Here is a 21010-nt window from a genome sequence, read left to right as displayed (position 1 = left end):
AGTGAAAAAAATGTCAGCTAAATTTGCACAAGGAAAGAAAGAATTTATGAATAAAGTGAAACTAGTGGCCAATATTCAACATAGAAACCTTGCAAAGCTACTAGGATGTTGTGTTGAGGGAAATGAAAGACTGCTTGTTTATGAGTATTTTCCTAAGAAGAGCTTGCACATGTTTATCTTTGATTCAAAAAAGGCTAGAGAGGTAGATTGGAAAAAGTGTCACAAAATCATCTTTGGAATTACATGTGGGCTTCTCTAGCTTTATGAGGATTCACAACTACAGATTATTCCTAGAGTTATTAAAGTAAATAATATTTTACTGGACCACAAACTTAATGCAAAGATAGTGGACTTTGGTTTAGCCAAACTTTTCCCTGCAGATGAGTCATACGTTCATACAAGAGTTGTAGGCACATATGGTTATATGGCTCTAGAGTATGCAATGCATGGGCAGTTATTGGTTAAAGTGGACGTCTACAATTTTGGAGTGGTGTTGCTTGAGATAATCAGTGGAAGGAAAAACACTGTTATTGATCTTCCCCCTCATATGCAAAACTTGCTAGAATGGGCATGGAATCTATTCAAGAAGGGAAATCGGTTGAATCTGGTAGACTCAAAGGCATTAGAAGTCAATAAGGAATAGGTGTTAACATGCATTAATGTTGGACTTTTGTGTGTACAATCGGATGCAACACTTCATCCAACAATGTCTAATGTTGTTATGATGCTCTCTAGCAGTTCAGTGAGTTTGCCAAATCCTTTAAGCCTTGCCTTTGTAAGGAATAGAAAAAGCTATGCTTCAACATCTAAATCAATGTCAAGCATGGGAACATCATCTCAGACCATATCAAGGATGAACACGTCATCTTCTCAAAGGATTCCATCTATAAATGAAACCTCCCTCACTCAAATGGAAGCAAGGTAAAGTAATAAAAGCATCTTCTCTAGGCAATGGAGAAGACATATGTGGACAATGTCCATCATATAGAGATCAAGAGAAAAATTGTTTTAGCTACAAGCATTATAAGAGGAATTGTAAACTACTCACCACTTGTTGTGGCCAACTATTCACTTGTAAGATCTATCATGATGAAGATAACAACCACTTGATGAACATGAAAGCAACAAGGAATATGATGTGCATGAGGTGTTTGTGTATTTAGGTTGTTGCACCAACCTGTGCTGCTCCATCTTGTGAAGGGTTTTCCATGGCATGCTATTTTTGTAGCATATGCAAATTCTTTGACAATGAAAGGAACATCTACCACTATCCATTTTGCAACTTATGTCAGGTTGGTGAGAGGCTTGGTATTGATTACTTCCATTCTATGAATTGTAATGGATGTGTATTGAAGTGTCATAGTACACAAATGTCAGGAGAAGGGTTTTGAATCAAATTGTCCTATTTGCAAGGATTTTATCTTCATATCTAGTAACCAAATAAAGGCACTTCATTGTGGGCACTTAATGCACTCAACTTATTTTTGGGCTTATACATGCTCTCATTATACATGTCCAATATGTAGTAAATCTTTAGGAGACATGACTGTATTTTCTGGAATGCTTGATGCTTTATTGGCAGTAGAGACAATCCTAGAGGAATACCAGGGCTCAAGCAATATTTGGAAGGTGAAGAGATCAAATGTTAAAGGGGCAAAGCCTAGAGCAAAGTTCAACCGAATGCAAGATAATCTGCCAAGTATCATCTTTGACAGGTCACTCCAAATATGGCACCATGTATAATCCTTTGAAGATATAAAGTGGTTGTAATTAACATTTGAGAAGATAAAGAGTCTAAATAGAGCATTAGATGAAAGAAACATAGAGCATCAAATTGGCTCCCAATCATATGGTTTGGCTATCATTACCTATTGTTGCCATTTTTTTGTCTCCTGCCAAAGTTTCAAATTTGTATGCCTAGCTTGTCCAACGGCTAGTTCCCAGAGTTACATTATTTTAAATGCCCAGGAAATATCAAAAAATTGAATGAAAAACCTTATGTTTTATTTTTGCCGACGTGTAGCTTTCCTCGCTTCCCCACATTTTCCAAATGCACGATCTTTAAATAGTGCAAGAAAGCCCTTTTATGATGCGTGTTAGGTGGGTCCCTCTTTACCTGGTTATTTCTCCAACACTGGTTTTGGATAAATCAACAGAGGGCACTATGGCACTATTGGGAAATTTCTTCTTCTCGTCATTAGCGACATAGCGCCCAGACAGAAGATAACATTATGACAACATCAGAAGGTAGGTGGGTCCTAGGTATGCCTCGTCGGATATCAGTAATGTAATTAGGTCCTCACCGATAGTTGATCAATTTTTCATTGGCTAAGGCATGACTGTGTGAAATATGGGCCCTGCAAGGACTTGTTAGATAGTTTGGCACATGGTTGGTTCTCATTGGTTGGTACATTGGTAAGTCAGATCTATCTTGCTCGCCGTCAGATCTTCCCCAGATCCACGACAGGTGCTATCTCACTATGGAGAACTGCGAGAATTTTAACCGTAGTGACATAGCACCTCAGTGACGCGTGGCAAGTGGCTCTACTTCTGTCTTGGGGCTGCAGGATGAATAGGTGGTGGCTGAGCTGGCAGATCGATTGGTGCTCGCTTCCTCACATTCTGAGCTTTGTCAGACCTTCTGACAATGCAAGAAAGTGGGTTGTTGACATGCATCCAAATGATGTCACAGCAGATGGTTGCAGAGGTTTTAGAGTGTAGATTTTGATCACCATCAAATCTTCAAGGATTGAGGGCTGGCGCTTCCCCGCATTATCAAGATGCGAAGACTTTAAATAATGCAGGGAAGTGGTTTGGCGACACCTGTCTCAATTGACGTCATAGGCCCACCCTTCCCAAAAGTAACATTACGGCTCATCCTCTGTGGCAAATTTTTAGGTAGGTCAGAGTACGAAGGCAGATCTTATTGGCCCATCCAATTGACCAAGTATGTAATCCTGCACAGATTTTGATCACCATCAGATGTTCAAGGATTGAGGGTTGGCATATTCTTGCATTATCAAGGTGCGAGGAAGTTATAAAATGCGAGAAAATGGGTGAAGGGCACATGTCCCAGATGATGTCATTAGTCCACCCTACTCGTAGCTAGATACTAGTAAGCTCTCACCATCCAATGTAATCTGATCCATGGTTGGCATTATGTCGCTATGGAAAGTTGCACATTATTTTGCCATAGTGACATAGTGCCTTGCCGCCACATGTCTCTGCGGGACCAATTTCTCTGTGGGTCGCTAGTTGGATGCCATGTGTTGCTAGGCATGATACAGATAATACCAGGTGTGCTTATAGTGTTTTGTGGTCGCAAAAGTTTAAAGGAGATAGCGCAGTATACGATGAGTCTTCACGATCATCAGATCTAAAGAAACCAACGCTGGGCACTATCTCGCTATGGAAAGCTGCGAGAACATTACGCATAGCGACATAGCACCTAAGTGACACATGTCCTAGTGGGTTCAATGAAGGCATTGACAGTTAGCAGCTAGCAGTTAACATGACTATTGTGATTGGAGTTTGCAAAAATGGCATGGTTAGTAAAGTTAAGATGTGGTCAAACTAGCGAAGACCCACAAGGTGGCATAAAGAAATAAGCTCGTTGGTCCACGTAGCTCGTCCTACTTGTAGAATTTGGTTGACTTGCTGACTCTACTGATTCATACACCAAAAAATGATAAGAAATCAGGTTTTTTCATGTGATTTGGTCTCTATAATCAATCCCAACCAACCCAAAATGAATGCAAGACAAGGAAGAACACTCCACCACCCTCAATTGATCCATCTACTTGGTCAGAGCACAGTTATGACACTATTTCTATCTTCTCAAGGTATTATTTGACACAAAAAAGATAAGATTTCTTCAGATCCCCATGATTGTTCTCTGCAGGATTTAATGGCAGGTGGTTGTAGAATAACTATAGTTAAAGGACATCTTAGTTATGCCTTCACTATAAAGGAAAATTTTGTAGATTTTGTTAAGGTCGATCATTCTCTGTTGTTCTCTACTATTTCTCTGCAATTCCAGTGTAAATTCCCCTATGCCTCTGAACTGTATGATTCTCTACTTTATCTCCTTCAGCCATTGGTATGAAAGTGCAAGAACTCTTTGCCTCTTACTGGTGTTTTGTAGAGATCTCTGATCTGCATGACTGTATCTCCTTGGACTATGAATGATAATATAAGTGAATCTTTCTTTCCTTGTGTCATTCATCTTGGTTTTCTGATCTACATGTAGTTATTTGATTAAAGCAAGTCTGAATGTGTATATCCTTAGTTTCATTCTAGTTCAACAGTGCATATATGGGCAGAGATTGGTTTGAACACTCTATTTTCGTGCATCACCTCTTTAGATTAGATTAGGTAGATTTTCTTTCATGCTCTCCTTCTCCTTTTTCCTTTCCAAGAGTAGTTAGGTGCATCCTGATAGTAAGAGGAAGCCGACCTTCTCCAGAGACTCAACCTCACAGTTCAAGTCCCATAGCTTGGAGGTTGTTTCCATGTTTCACTAGGTTTTCCTCACGCATAGGCTTTGGACAAGGGTGCAAATGTAAGTGACAACAATTTTTGGCATGCCCAGTGGCACCAATAGTCAAATAATTTAAAGTCTGCTAGTTAGCTAGTTGATCTTGATACACTAAGAATTTGGTGTCATTCTTAGTGCCATTAGCCTTTGGAGGCATCCAATCAAACACGATGTCGACTCTAGTGCAAATCTACTAGTTTCAAGCAGAAACAATGCTGGTATGTAAAGATCACCTTTGATCTTTTTGTGATTTTCAAGTTTTCTATGAAATTGTAGCTTTTATAAAAACTTTGTTATGGATTAATTTCATAGAAATAGTCATTATTCCCCCCCATATCATGAAAATTTTATTCGTCAGCCCTCATATTGCCAATTTCAATCTCCACCCCAAGTTGTTTATAGCCAAGATACTCAAAATTTTGACCCTCCACCTGCTTCTACTCCATTAGTCCCAACATCCTTAATTGAAGAACTTAAAGATATGATGTTGGGATTCCAAAGAAGGATGGATTCATGGGATAGGAAGATAGATGAATGAGATGAGTAGTTATTGGCCTGGGATAAACAACTTGAGGAGATTGATAGGTAGCTTGATGGGGTTTCAAGGCAACAAGAGCTTGATAGACAATAGGAGGAGATGGCCTATCTCCAACAAGAAGAAAAAGAGAGGGAGAAAAAGAGACATTTTGAGGAGAACCTTGCAAGGCAAGTTGTTGCAGCAAGAGAGGAGGAAATGAGGCTCCAATTAACTCATTTTCAAACCAAGGAGGTAGATACCCCGCCTTCTCCCAAATATGTCATCCCAAGCTTTAGGAAGCCCCCTCCCTTGCAAGATCCTACTATTGTAGCCCCTCCATCCCCTATAAGAGAGAATTGGACTAGTCATAAACCCCTCGAGCCTATTATTATTAGATTATTTCTAGGTGAGCCGGTTGTATGGACTTCTGATGGTTCAAATACAGAGTTTTGGGAGAGTGAATCCAAACCCACAAGGATTTCATGCGAGGAGTTGCAATTTACTGAGGAGAACAAAGAGGAGGCTACTAAGCCAAAGGAAGATGACCCAACCCTCTTCGAAGAGCTTCCCTCTTTTGTTGAGGAAGAAGAAGAAGACAATAAGTATGTTCCTCCTCTTGAGGAGCAGGTCATGGCTTTTGAGCCCTTGCTAGTGAATGAGGATCTACTGCTAGGGAAGGAAGAGGATCATTTACTGTAGTAGACAATCCTCTATGATGTGGAGGATGGACAAGAAGGCCTCAAGGATAGCTTTTTCCTTGAGGAGGAATATGCTAACCTGCATGAGGTTTTTCCCCAACCTATGCATATCTTCGGAACTGCAATGGAGGAGATCAATGATAAGGATGATCTTTTGGATGAGTTGGATGCTCTCTGCTCTTCCATGGATATCAAATTAATAACTCCTATATATGAGGAGCATGTTCCACAACAGCAACAAGAGGAAGATCACACCATACCAGTAGATCCAAAGGAAGTGGTTCATGGGCAACATGAAAAAGATGTGGAAAAAAATCAAAAGGAGGAGCCAATTCCAAACCAATTGAAGACTATCAATGTAGAGCATAGTCAAGTGGTCAAGGATGATTCCTCTACCCTACACCATCAAGAGGATGCCCTATAAGGTATCTAGCTCTGGAACAAATCAGCAAGTTGCCCCCAGTCATGTTCACTCCAAAGCATGAGGAAGATTATCACAACGAGGAGCAGGTATGTTTTGCTCCACAAGGTAACACCCCAGTGCTAGAAAGCTTCACTATTTTTAGCTTTGGGAAAGAGATATTTCATGCAGCAGCGTGCTTGTCATACCTTTTGATCTATTTGGATGTCCTTTTGTATGGAACAAGAAGCTAGTTGATAAGGAAGGGCATCTATTTCAACAAACCAATCAATGGGTTTGTTTGACCCCTCTCTTTGTAAATATTTGTACATATTAGAGTAGTTTTTCTTTTTGTTGGTTTCCTATTTTCCAAGAAGTTCACGAGCACAGGGTTGTCTCTTTGTGAGACAACAACTCTTGAAATTTTTTGAAGATTGCAGAGATGTTTGATTTCTAGTTCCAATTGCAGAAACAAAGTTCTTCAATATTTTGTTGTTGCCACAAAGGTAGGGTTAGGGTTTCACAGTGCTCAGGATCCACATCTTTTTGACTCTATAGCCCAATGGATGTTTCAGGCCATTGGTCTTATGCTTAGCAGGCTAGCATCCCTTGTGAGTTGCCAGAAATGTTGCCATTTTTTTGTCTCCTGTCAAAGTTTCAAATTTGTATGCCTAGCCTATCCAACGGCTAGTTCCTAGAGTTATATTATTTTAAATGCCCAAGAAATATCAAAAAATTGAATGAAAAACCTTATTTTTATTTTTGCTAGCATGTAGCTTCCCTCGCCATTAGATCTTCCATGATCTATGGTTCCCCACTTCCTCGCATTTTCCAAATGCACGATCTTTAAATAATGTGAGAAAGCCCTTTTATGATGTGTGTCAGGTGGGTCCCCCTTTGCCTGGTTGTTTCTTTGGCACCAGTTTTGGATAAATCAACAAAGGGTGCTATGGCGCTATTGAGAAATTTGTTCTTCTCGCCATTAGCAACATAGCGCCTAGACAAAAGATAACATTACGGCAACATCAGAAGGCAGGTGGGTCCTAGGTATGCCCCATCAGATATCAGTAATGTAACTGAGTCTTTGTTGGTAGTTGATCATTCTTTTCATTGGCTAAGGCATGACTATGTGAAATATGGGCCCCGCAAGGACTTGTTAGATAGTTTGGCACGTGGCCAGTTCTCATTGGTTGGTACATTGGTAAGTCAGATCTATCTTGCTCATCGTCAGATCTTCCCTAGATCCACAACAGGCACTATCTCACTATGGAGAACTGCGAAAATTTTAACCATAGCGACATAGCACCTCGGTGACATGTGGCAAGTGGGTCTATTTCTATCTTGTGGGCCACAAGATGAACAGGTGGTGGCTGAGCTGGGAGATCGGTTGGTGCCCGCTTCCCTGCATTCTGAGCTTTGTCAGACCTTTTAACAATGCAGGAAAGTGGGTTGTTGACATGTATCCAGATGACATCATGGCAGATGGTTGCAAAGGTTTTAGAGCACAGATTTTGATCACCATCAGATCTTCAAGCATCGAGGGCTAGCGCTTCCCCACATTATCAAGATGCGAAGACTTTAAATAATGCGGGGAAGTGGTTTGGCGACACCTATCTCAGTTGACGTCATAGGCCCACCCTTCCCAAAAGTAACATTACGGCTCATTTTTTGTGGCGGATTTTCAGGTAGGTCATAGTACGAAGGTGGATCTTATTGGCCCATCCAATTGACCAAGTATGTAATCCCGCACAGATTTTGATCACTGTCAAATCTTCAAGGATCAAGGGTTGGCATATTCCCGCATTATCAAGGTGCGAGGAAGTTATAAAATGTAGGAAAATGGGTCCAGGGCACGTGTCCCAAATGATGTCATTAGCCCACCCTCCTCGTAGCTAGATATTGGATAAGCTCTCACTGTTTGATGTAATCTAATCCACGGTTGGCATTATGTCGCTATGGAAAGTTGCATGTTGTTTTGCCATAATGACATAGCGCCTTGCTGCCACGTGTCTCTGGGGGACCAGTTTCTTTGTGAGTCGCTAGTTGGATGCCATGTGTTGCCAGGCATAATATGGATAATACTAGGTGTTCTGATAGTGTTTCGTGGCCCCATAAGTTTAAAGGAGATAGCACAGTATACAATGAGTCTTCACGATCATCAGATCTAAAGAAACTAACGCTGGGCGCTATCTCACTATGGAAAGCTACGAGAACATTATGCATAGTGACATAGCACCTAAGTGACACATGTACTAGTGGGTCTGGTGAAGGCATTGACAGTTAGGAACTGGCAGTTAACATGATTGTCGCAGTTGGAGTTTGAGAAAATGGCGCGGTTAGTAAAATTAAGATGTGATCAAACTCATGAAGACCCATAGGGTGGCATAAAGAAATAAGCTCGTTGGTCCATGTGGCTCGTCTTGCTTGCAAAATTTGGTTGACTTTTTGACTCTGCCGATCCATACGCCAAAAAAATAAGAAATCAAGTTTTTCCGAACGATTTGATCTCTGTAATCAATCCCAACCAACCTAGAATGAATGCGAGACAAGGAAGAACACTCCATTGCCCTCAATTGATCCATCTACTTGGTCAGAGCATAATTATGGCACCATTTCTATCTTCTCAAGGTATTATTTGACACGAAAAAGATCAGATTTCTTCAGATCTCATGATTGTTCTTTGCAGGATTTAATGGCAGGTGGTTGTAGAATAACTATAGTTAAATGACATCTTAGTTATGCCTACACTATAAAGGCAAATTTTGTAGATTTTGTTAAGGTCGATCATTCTCTATTTTTCTTAGCTATTGCTCTACAATTCTAGTATAAATTCCCCTATGCCTCTGAACTGTATGATTCTCTACTTTATCTCCTTCAGCCATCGGTATGAAAGTGCAAGAACTCTTTGCCTCTTACTGGTGTTTTGTAGAGATCTTTGATCTGCATGAATGTATCTCCTTGTCCTGTGAATGATAATATAAGTGAATCTTTCTTTCCTTGTGTCATTCATCTTGGTTTTCTAATCTCCATGTGGTTATTTGATTAAAGCAAGTCTGAATGTGTATATCCTTAATTTCATTCTAGTTCAATAGTGCATATATGGGCAGAGATTGGTCTGAACACTCTATTTTGGTGCACCACCTCTTTAGATTGGATTAGGTAGATTTGATTTCATGCTCTCTTTCTCCCTTTTTCTTTCCAAGAGTAGTTAGGTGCATCCTGATAGTAAGAGGAAGCCGGCCTTCTCCGGAGACTCAACCTCATAGTTCAAGTCCCACAGCTTGGAGGTTGTTTCCATGTTTCACTAGGTTGTCCTCATGCATAGGCTTTGGACAAGGGTGCAAACCTAAGTGACAACACCTATTAACTTAAAAGATTAGAGCCATTATGACATATCACAAATTACTTATCACAAGTGTCCAATCAATTTTTTATTGTGTGTCAAATTTAGAGTTTCCTTCTCACATAAAGAACATCATCCACATCCATTGGAGAGATGAATATGAATCAACAAGAATAGAAAGGAAGTAAAATATTTGATAATATGAGTAGTAGGATGGATTCTCAAGAGTCAGTGATGAAACTGAAAGGTCATGAAAAGTTATTTATTGGTAATCTTTTTCTATTATAGGGGTTCTTTTCTGCAAAAGGTAGGATTGCTGGAGTAGAGGGGAGGGCATTTGATTTTTCTATATTTTTGTCTATGCATTGGAGATTGATAATAAATTTTTGTAATAGATTTGGCTGAGATTGCGAGCAAATGTAGTCAGAGTTTTGTGTTTAAAACAAGAAAGGTTTTGTTATGAATTAGAGTATTTGAGCATTACTTTTTTCTGATTACTTTCGACCAGAGTATTGTTATAATAAGTTTTGAGCACTTTCTTGCATTCTTAGCTAAATGGTGAATGGGTGATAGATCAAAGTACTATCATTCATTCCTATTGTAAGGATTAGTATGTTTAAACTGTATTTTCATTTCATGTCATTTGCATAATTAGCAACATCATTGCATTACCAATGTCAAGAAGTCATAGGAATTATGGGTTCTTTGTATTGGCTAAGAATAGGAACTAAAATTTGCCTAAGTTAGTTCTGTCTAGGGCTGGCCCGATTTTCCTCTTTCATTCTCAGGTTAAGAATGTACCTAATTAGTTTTAAGAGTTAGTAAATTCATTGAATATTATTTGATAAGGGAGCTACACCTTTCAATTCAGAGGAAATCTATCAACCTGAAGATAGATTATCCAATTGTTGGTATCCAGTTGTTCTTTCAAATTTGGGCATTTGAGAGTTAAATTAAAATAACCAATCTATTTACCAATAGAGAGGTAAACCAAGTCAAACCTATAAGGGATTTAACTTAGGCAAGAAATGATATTTCAAAGGTTAGTTAAGTCTATGAACTCACACATCTTATGAACTCATAGCTAGTATGCACTAAGACTAACTGATCTATCTAGAAACTAAATTGTAAGGAGAGATTAAATTGAATGAAAACATCTAAAGGATCTCTTTTAAGCCTATAACAACAATACTTATCATATTCAACTCATTGTCTTAAAACAAGGGAATAAAACTCTGTTCATTCCTCATTTCAATCCAGAATAAAGAGAAAAACAAGCAATTAACAACTATCCAAAATGGAACAAAAAATAATTGATATAGAAATACCATTCAATTGGCTCTGCAACATCAAGTACTTCACACAAAAAATTAGTTGACCTTTTATTGATCTTTCATTATCATACATATAGGATTCCGAGATGACCACTACAATGGAAGTTTAATCGATTCATCTCCTCAAAAATGACAAAGGGAAAGGAGCCAGTTCATCTATTACAATGATTACATAAAAAAAATAGAAAGAGCAAAATATGAAGCACTTTGCCTTCTTTCCCTTTTCTGCCTTTGCCCTATAAGCTTTGGTGGCAACAATGATTGGAATTAGCTCTTCATGTTTATGGACGTGTATATTGGTGTATCTCAAGATCCATTTAGAATACTCTTAGGCCAGATCCTTAATGGTGCCCAACTAGTCTTGTAATTATTCCATGGCCACATGCACACATCCACCAAGCCTCTGAGGCTCAGAAATTCTATCCTGGCAACTAGAAGTCATTTTTGTCAGATTGTCTATGAAATTGGAGAAATTTTTTTGCATGGCAGTTACTCCAATAATTGTCTTCCCTTGCCCACTAGATTGCAAGTCCATATGCAAACTTCTTAGTAGTTCATAATCTCTATCCTACTTCTTTTTTACTTTGAATTCAATTTCTTTGAGTCCCTCTTCTACCGCCATGATCATTTCATATTTGAATTGCATACTCTAAAACCACTCAACTAGGGGCTCATCTCCTTTAGGTAAAATCTTTACTTAAACAACCTCCTTTACCTTCATGTGGATGATCATTTTCAACAAAGAAACACAATCATCACTCTTGACTTTTTTTGCAGCCAAGGTCGCTTGATTCGATGATATGTTATCTTTCTTTGTTTCCAATCTTAATATGGCATTGCCAATCTGCTCTATAATGGAGAGTCCTTCCACCTTGATCTTCTCACTCAACTCTCTGTAGATTTTCCCAAAATGCTTATCTTCTTGGAGTTGGGAGATAAATGCTTGGATGTCTGTGATAGTGGGATCTCTAGTAATGGGCATCCTAGATATGCTTGCTAATGAGGTGACTAGTTGCTTTATTAATATATTCAATTCCTATATTTTTGCTTTCATCCAAACCTTTGACAACTTAAGGCTTTCTAGTTGTCCTTCAATCACCTCATTTGTCGACTTCCATAAGCTAACTTTGGTATCATGTCTAGCTTCCCTGAGATCTACTGAACAGATGATGAAATCATCTCTTTTCATATCCTCAATCCTTCCTTCTTTAGTAGGTTTAGCTATCTCCATTATTAAATACCCTGTTTCAGGGTCTTGCCCAAGGATAGACAAGGCCTTTTTTTTTCTTAACCTTAGCCAATGTAGATCCTAAATGGAAAACTAGGGATAAGGTATCCTTGTTAGGAGCACCTTCATCCTTTCTCTTTCTCTTCCTATCCAAAGTATCTTCTAACCATGAATATGTGCCTATTACCTTTGAGGTCATCTGAAGAGGCTCTATGCTAAACATTTTCCTTTTGATTGGAGTGATTGCTTTAATGGTCAAAGAGAAGGGATTCTTTTGGGCTTGTGAAACAAGCTTTGAGGACTCTTGGCTTTTCTCTATCTCTGCAATCTTCTGAGCTACTTCATCTGATTCAGTGGACTTGCTATCACTACTTCCTCCATCTCCTAAGTCCACTACTTGCATGTGAAGGTTGCTTGGGAGCAGAAGTGTAGGGCTTGTAGATGGAACTAGACTACCAGGAGGTGAGGGAACTAGAGTAGCAACACTATCTTTTGACTATCCACCTTCTTCTCAGCTTTTGGCTAGGCAGCAATCACTAGGGAGGAGCCATCCTAACAAGTCTTAGCCAAAGGGATATTTTTGACTGGAGATTGGCACCTCCACCTATTGGTTGAGCTGGTCCTTGAGTTATGGCCAAGGTTACACTTGATGTGCCACCTTGTGAGGAAGAAGTAGGGGCAACTGCTGGAGAAGCTTGAGTGGGGGTGCTTTTACTTCAAATTCTTCTTACTGTAGTCTACTTGACCCACTTCCTGGTCCTTTTAATAATTCAGACCATCATGACATCTAGGTCTTCTCCAGTATCTTGATAAGGCTCTAAACTAATAGGAATATTCCTTAGCTTTGTTAAATAGGTATTACTATACATATTCTATCCATCATCCTCCACTCCCTCCACATTGATATTAACCTTATACATTTTTACTTGATCTACTGTGAGTCTAGCAAAAGCACAATCACGACTCTCGAATTCATCCTTACAATCAGCCCAGTAGTATTTAATAGTGGTGATACATTTGATAACACTTCCAATATATAATGTATCCCTTCCATATCCATTTGGATCAAAAATAGGCCTCAAAACTTCATACATCTCAAATTTATATTTCATCTCAAACACTTTTAACATGTTTTTTGCATCAGAACAAGACTCACAATTGAAACCTCCCACCTTCATGGGAAACTCATAACCTTTCTTCTTTAGACTCTTTCTCAACAAATTCACTTGAATGGCTTGCCTCATGATCTCGATCAACACAATCATATTGCTTGGATATCTCTGGAGCTTCAAGGGGAATCCATCAAAAGTTGCGAGACACAAATATGAAAATGATGAGAACTTGATAAAATAACTCTCAAACTAAGTAATGGCCACTATAGCTTCAAGACTAAATCTTCTCTCTAGGCATCACTGGAGCTCCCTAAAAATTCTCATGGTAAATGTATCATTAACCCTTATATATTCTGCATAACTATTTTCCAATTGCAAACACAGGTATAACTCATAAGACTTCATGTCATCAAGAAAATTTTCTACCCTTGGGAGACCTGGCCATAATTGCAAAGAAGCTAACATGTAAATTAGAAAAGAGGACATATAGAAGGTGTTGTAGAATTTCATGGCACTGAGAGCATTGGATAGAATCTCACTTACCTCGTGAGACCAATCAATATATTGGGTGTTAGAGTAGATAACCTATACCAAAAAGAAATATTGCTCAATGAAGTTTAAAGCTTCTACCTCACCTTTCAATCTGTGCAAGAGAACTAGGATGTTGAAAATCTCAGGCTTGAGATTAGTACCAAAAAGAGTCTTAGGAACCTTACTCTTGGTGCTCGATATTTTTTGAAACCATGATTGCATGATCTCCTTTTTCTAGACCATTTTCTTTATGGAAAACTCAGAGACAGCTCCATCAATTGTCAAATTTGAAAACTCTTCTTGCTCTAGAACTCAAAGACAATTTACCACTATTTGTCTATTAATGGAGATCAATACTATGTCATCTAGCAATACAATCTATCTACTGTCCAGGTTATAATAATTTATACATTAATATATCAACTCTGGAGCTTGGATTGCAATCGAAAAACCCACTGCTTCAACTAGCTTGCATCCTTAGAGCTTCTTAGTAATGGGATGAATAGGCTCTAACCTCACCCTCTTCTAAAAATCTTGCATGTCATAGAAAGGGAGAGAAGTGTCCATGAAATTTTGTAGTGAAGACTTGATCCCATTCAATCCATCAGAACTTGCAAATCTGATTGCCATTCTGTTTGGAAATGAATTTCGAATCTAGAAAATGAAAGGAATAGCAAATGTGCATTTACTATCCTTTTGAAAAAGTAATGCAATTTTAACAGAATAATAGTTCAAGAAAGAGCAGTAGTTTTGTAACTATTTACATTTCCATCTATATAGGGACTTCGATTCACCCATTGATCTTCAGAATTTGTGCCACAAGAATGAATTAAAGGAGAGATCCATTGGAATGGTAAATGCATAGTTTCAATGGGTATTAAGGTGTCATTTTACTATTTTGTTGGTCCAATAGTAACTTTCTATCTCTCATATTTACTTTCTCATTTTCCATTAAGTTTTGGAAAGTTATAAACAAAGTACCCCGTAACAAAATATCCGTTGAAGTGAATTCTACTTAATAGATCTTTCCTACAATGGTTAGATTATTTCCATTATCATCTTGAGAGTTTTCACACACAAGATATGGGTTTAATCTGCTCACCAACTTGATTTTCTTTAAAATCCAAAAAATTGTCCTCATGGGTTGAAAACTCGCCGAGGAGAAGACGATTTCCATTTCTCCACCCAGGCTTGCCTTTTAACTTTACCTTTTGATTATGGTTTCCTTTTGGTTTAGAGATGTCCAAAGATAGTGTGAAAATTCATTAGGGACCCATCTTTGTTTCTTTTCCTTCAAAATTACCTTTTTCGGGAGATTGACTTCAAGGGTTGAAAATTTCCTAAGGAGAAGTCAATTTCTAGTTTTTTGCCTGGAATGATTATGAGAATTGTGACAAATCCTGAATGTTTCCTGAGATAGATAATTGTAAGAGGAACATTAATTTTTCATAGGGTACATTTTTATCTTCTTATTTTGACTCGTATGCATCATTTGTTGCTTTCTACGAAAAATTTCCTTTATGGATTGGAAACCCGCCTAGGAGAAGACAAAGTTTAGATTCTTGCAAAATTCTATTCTTATAGAGAAAATTATGGATCCCAAGTAGATATAATTCTTGTAAATGATCTTTGCATATTTTGTGAATCTTCCATCAGATTAGGTACTAAGCTACTTGCAAATACTCACAACACAAAAGGAAAAGCACCTGGCTATGAAATGTGGAGAAGGGAAAAATGGAAAATCTGATGAAGACTTTTTCCACCTAAGGGGACTTGGACTTAGACTTGAACACACCTAGAACCTTACGAGAACACAAAATTTCCACTTCGCAAATTGGTTAGAGAATAAAAAGTGGGGCAACATACACTTGATCACTTTTTCAATTTTATTCTTCATCTTGCTCAGTCATAACTATCACTCAGCTAATATTGTTTTCTTGATTATCTCTTTAGTTCCTTAATCTTCTACTTCATTAACCTAGTAGAATTATGACTTAGTCAAGCTTAATGTTTTTCTCAACTTCTTGTTTTCTCTTCTATACATTAATTCATTTGTCTTCTTCACTTCATATGGTAATCAAACACCACATTATCTTATTAAAGACTAATTGATCAAGTGCCCATTGTAATTCCAACATAGTTACTCCTTTTTACTCAAAACATTCACTAGTTCATCTAGTTAACTCTCTTTTCAAATCCTTATCATCAATCAACTAATATGGCACTCTACACTATTAGAAAATGTCTTACCAGTAAGGTTTGACATCAGTGACAACATAACAATTGTTCCAATTGTAGTTTCTAATAGTAACAAACCATTCTTCTAAAACCAATGCTCCACCACTTTACTCTTTATGTCATCAAAATTTCCATCCCAATCAACATCAATATAAAATTTTAGCTCAAAATCACCTTCTTTCTGAAAACATTAACCATAATCTTCAATTCCTTATTTGAATATTCTCTTTACTATAGTCATATGTATCTCCTTGGAATTGGATGAGAATCTTGCAACTATACCAACTGCATGTGCAATATCAGATTTGTTGTGCACTACATACCACAAATTTCTTATTATTGATATCTATTGTGTCTCATTCACTTTAATAGTATTGTCCTCTTTAGATAATTTGCATCCAGTGACCATAGGGGTGACAACTACCCATGACTCATCCATGCCAAATGTCTTCAATTTCTCCTCTATGTATTTTGATCGAGTCACATATATTCCTCCTTTTTCTTGATGAACTTTTAAACCAATGAAGAACTTAATCTCACAAAACATAGACATTTCAAACTCTTTACTCATATGATCTACAAATGACTTGTACAATAAATCATTTCCACCAAATATTATATCATCAAAAAATATCTATGCAATTAGTACCTTATCTTCAACTTCACTTTTCAAATAGAAGCTATTGTTATCACTTGTTCTAACAAATCCAATTCTCATCAAATATGAATGCAATACTTCATACCATTCTCTTAGTACTTGCTTGAATCCATATAGGGCTTTGTTTAGTTTACATAGTGGGTACCTCTGATTTGACTCCAAAAATCCTTTAGGTTGTTCAATGTAGACCTCTTCCTCTAGAATTCCATTTAGAAATGTACACTTAACATATATTTGATAAACTTTGAATCTCTTGTAAGATTCATATGCCAATAGTGTTCTAGCTACTTCCAATCTAGCAACATATGCAAAGGTTTCACCATAGACAATTCTTATTTCTTGTGCATAACCTTTACAAACAAGAATGACTTTGTTCCTCACAACTTCTCTATTCTTATTCATTTTTTTCCTGAATATCCATTTAGTTCAAATTATTATTCTTTCTTTGGGTCTCGGCTCCATTGTTTATGTATTGTTCTTTTCAATTTGATCTATCTTCTCATTCATAGCATTAATCCAATCATCATTCTCAAGTGAATCTCTTACAATTCTAGGCTCAAATTCAAAACTCAAACATGTATTATCCTTCAATTTACTTCTTGTCATGACTCCAACACTCTTGTCTCTAATAATTTGATCTTGTGAATGGTGCCTTCTCATATACTTTGCTAAAACAGGTTTGATCCTACATTTTACAACATTATCATCACTTGATTGGGGCTCCACATTCTACTCGAGGTCTTCTATATGTGGCTCAAGTAATGCAAGTACTCACTCAATAGTTCTTTTTGTTGCTTAGTTACTCTTTATTGTTTCTCAATGTATCATTGTAATAACTTAATTAGGTGCACAAGTAGAGTATAAGGTGCATCATCTTGAACATAGACAAATATATGTAATCTCTAGGTTCTTTCTTGCTCTCCGTATCGTTCTTATTTGCAAACTCATCAATTATTACATTTTCAATTTTAATCATTGTATCAATCACTTTATTCAAACATTTGTATGCCTTGCTCCTATTAGAATAACCTAGGAATATACCTTCATCTTCTTTTGAATCAGATATTCTATTTTTTGCATCTTTGTGAATACAATACCTACTTCCAAAGATTTTGAAATAACTTACATTCAGTGTATGACCATACCAAAGTTAATATGATGTCTTCTTTTTTCCTCTCTTTAAATAAATTCTGTTGAGGGTGTAAACAAGAGTACTTACAACCTCTCTCTAGAATATTTGTGCAACTCTATTTTCAATTAGCAGTTTTCTAGCATAGTCAAAAGCATATATGTTCCTCCTCTTTGCAACTCCATTCTATTGTGGTATTCTTGATGTAGACAATTTTTGTGGTACTCTCAATGTAGACAATAGTCTTTTAATTCCATGCTCAACACAATAGTTAGTAAATTCATCAGACATAAACTCACCACCTTTGTCAAATCTCAAATGTTTCAACTATTTACCATTTTCCTTCTCAACTCTAGCCTTATACTACTTGAATATTTGAAAAATGCATCATATTTAAATTTTACAAATATTACTATTACCATCCTTGAATAGTCATCAACAGATATAATAAAGTATCCATCACCATAGTAACTCTCAACTTTCATAGGACCACACAAGTTAGTATGAATCAACTCCAAAATATCATTAGATGAATGTGATTTTCTTGATGAACTAGACTTAGTCTGTTGGAAATAATCAAGACTAGTTAGGTTACTAAGAGGGGAGGGGTGAATAAGTAACCTCAAAAACTTTAAATCAATTTAACACTTAACAATATAAATCATTCACCATTCAATCATCTAATCTACTATATGCATGAGAAAGATAAGCATATGAACACAGTATTTTGGTGAGCTAGAAACCTTCTAAATAGAAAGTAAAACTAGGGTGGGGATGATATCAACAAAACTTCACTACTACAGTATAAAGTTGGCCTATTAGGGCTTACATTGACCACTTCTAATAATCTGCCCTATTAAGAGAAATTTGGACTGTTAGGTCCACCTTATTAGAGGTTTTACAAACATATAATGAAGTATGCACTCTATTAAGAGATTTGTACAAAGACTATAAAGTCTACCCTGTTAAAGGATTTGGAAAACTAATTCACCTATTAGGATGAAATAATAGATCTAACTTACAACTTGTTTTCTGAATAGATCTTGACATACAGTTCACCTCTTGTGATTGATATGTCTTTACTACTCCTTAACGACCTTGTTATATGCTTTGTTCTATTACTGATTCACATTCACTCTTCTCAAACATTACATGTCCATTCCTTTATACATCCATCCATATATTGCAAATGATACAATACATTACATATATACCATTCCAATAATTACAATTACAAGGTCGACTAAAACACAAGTAAAAAAAACATTACTGAGTCGGCCAAACAGTAGAAAACTCAGGTTCTTCAAGCTAACTTGGTGACCTTCTGATACTCGATGTCCACTACATTACTCAACATCATCATGCACTCAGTAGAAGTAGAAGCTCAATCCATACTAATCACACAATGTAGCTTGGAACTTGGTAACCATTGGAGACTCTATAGATATAGTGTCACTCAATAGATATTGAATCCTTTGTTTACCTTGTTGTCACTCGGTAAACACTACAAATCCATCACTCGGTAGAAATTGGCTTCTCATCACACAAGCTGATGACTTGGTAGACACTATGAAGCTCGGTGACCACTATCTATTCGGTGAACATTGTAAGCTTGGTATGAACTACTGAATTGCACGCTCACTCAGTAGCTTCAAGAATACTCGGTGTGAACTGCTTAAGTGATGAACTTACATGGAAACCACTAAATGCTTGGTATAAACTAGAGATTGAGTGATGAGCTCGATAGACATATAGAATCAAATAAGTGTTATCACTAATGACAAATACAACATAATGCCAACAATCTCCCCCTTTGGCATTAGTGACAAAAACACTTATGAGCCTTACGTATACTAACATTCTGATTTTGATTTTTCAAAATTGATCTTTGTAAAGCTACTATATATACATATTTCATATATCTCATATATCTCACATATCTCACATATCTCCCCCATACATATGGCATAGTATATACATAGCCTTTCATCCTTTTATCTTGTACATAATTTTCTCCACAAATCTCTTATCATTTCTTACTCCCATGTCTCCTACTATCTCTTACTCCCCCTTTTTGACAATAATGCCGAAGCGTATATGCAATATATTCAAATAGAGACATCAAAATGTGAGAGAAATTTGGAGTGTACCTTGAGAATAATAGCTAATGTCTTATCCCAATTATCTTGCAAAATTTTGTAGGTGGAGAGTGTCACTTGAACTTTTGCAAAAAGTTCAATCATATGATCTGCTTTGGAAAAATTGTTATCTTGAACCAATGTTTTTGAATATGCAATGTGTTTCTACATTGAGTCCATAATTGGAAGGATCATATTTTGGATATCAATCAGTGTGGATCTGATCCTGGCTTCCTCTCTTAGTAATTTTGCCTACATTTCTAACAAAAAATTCACCTTCATGTGATGCGCTGAGCTTGAACTATGGTCAAGCTATAAACTTTGAGCACTTGCCTTCATATCAACATCAATCTTACTTAATTTATCCTTTATGTCCTTGGTATACTCAGTAACATCACAAAGCTTTCCAAAAAGTGATGTTACAGTGGTGAAGGATTGTTCAAGATTGCTCAAAATATAAGATAACTCTACCTGATTAATGGCATTATGCTCAAGCACCTTATTATCAAAATTCTTCTCTACCTTCTCAATGAGCTTATCTTGGCCAAAGGTATCCTCATTGAACTTATTTACAACTTCTTCCAATTGTAACAAAATGTGTTGAGATGAGTCAACATCAACACCTATAGCCTTAGTTATTATATTTTTGGCATTTTTAATTATTGTAAATTCTCTATCTCTTTCATCTCTTAATTGTTTCTACCTTTCCTTCTACTCTAAAAGCTAACTGGCCAGTCTCATTTCATTAACTGTGGCACTGTCCAAATCCAACTTAGGAATAACAATTTCCTTATCCAAATTGATGTCTTCATCAATTGCCTTGCCAGTAAGCAGAAGTTTTAGAGGAGTCTTTGGTTTTACTTCTGAGCTTACTTCCTTGGACTTCGAAATAGAAACAATAGTAGAAAGAGCTAGACTTGCAGAAAAGACTTGAATGGGTCTAGTTGAAGGAAAATTGAAAGAAGTACCAACTATATCCAAAACTGATGTACTATCAAAAAATGAAGTACTAATAGGTGGTGTACAAATTGGAATACTTACAACTAAAGAATTGACTAGCACAAAAGCTAGTGCAATTAAAGTTGTAGTTGACAAAACTATAGAACATACTAGAAAACTTACTATACATGGTGTTGAAGAAATTGAC

General features: G+C 36.9%; 1 pseudogene; it reads left to right on the top strand.

The window, feature by feature from the left end:
* Positions 1-10: 10 nt before the first annotated feature.
* Positions 11-643, top strand: LOC149559442 (cysteine-rich receptor-like protein kinase 43 pseudogene; annotated as a pseudogene).
* The last annotated feature ends 20367 nt before the right edge of the window (positions 644-21010 follow it).

The sequence above is a fragment of the Cupressus sempervirens genome, chromosome 5 (genome assembly GCF_028749045.1).
Source record: "Cupressus sempervirens isolate cs-2001-9-10 chromosome 5, ASM2874904v1, whole genome shotgun sequence".
NCBI lineage: Eukaryota > Viridiplantae > Streptophyta > Pinopsida > Cupressales > Cupressaceae > Cupressus > Cupressus sempervirens.
Note: the sequence above shows the minus strand (reverse complement) of the source record. Positions and strands in the feature narration are given on the sequence as shown.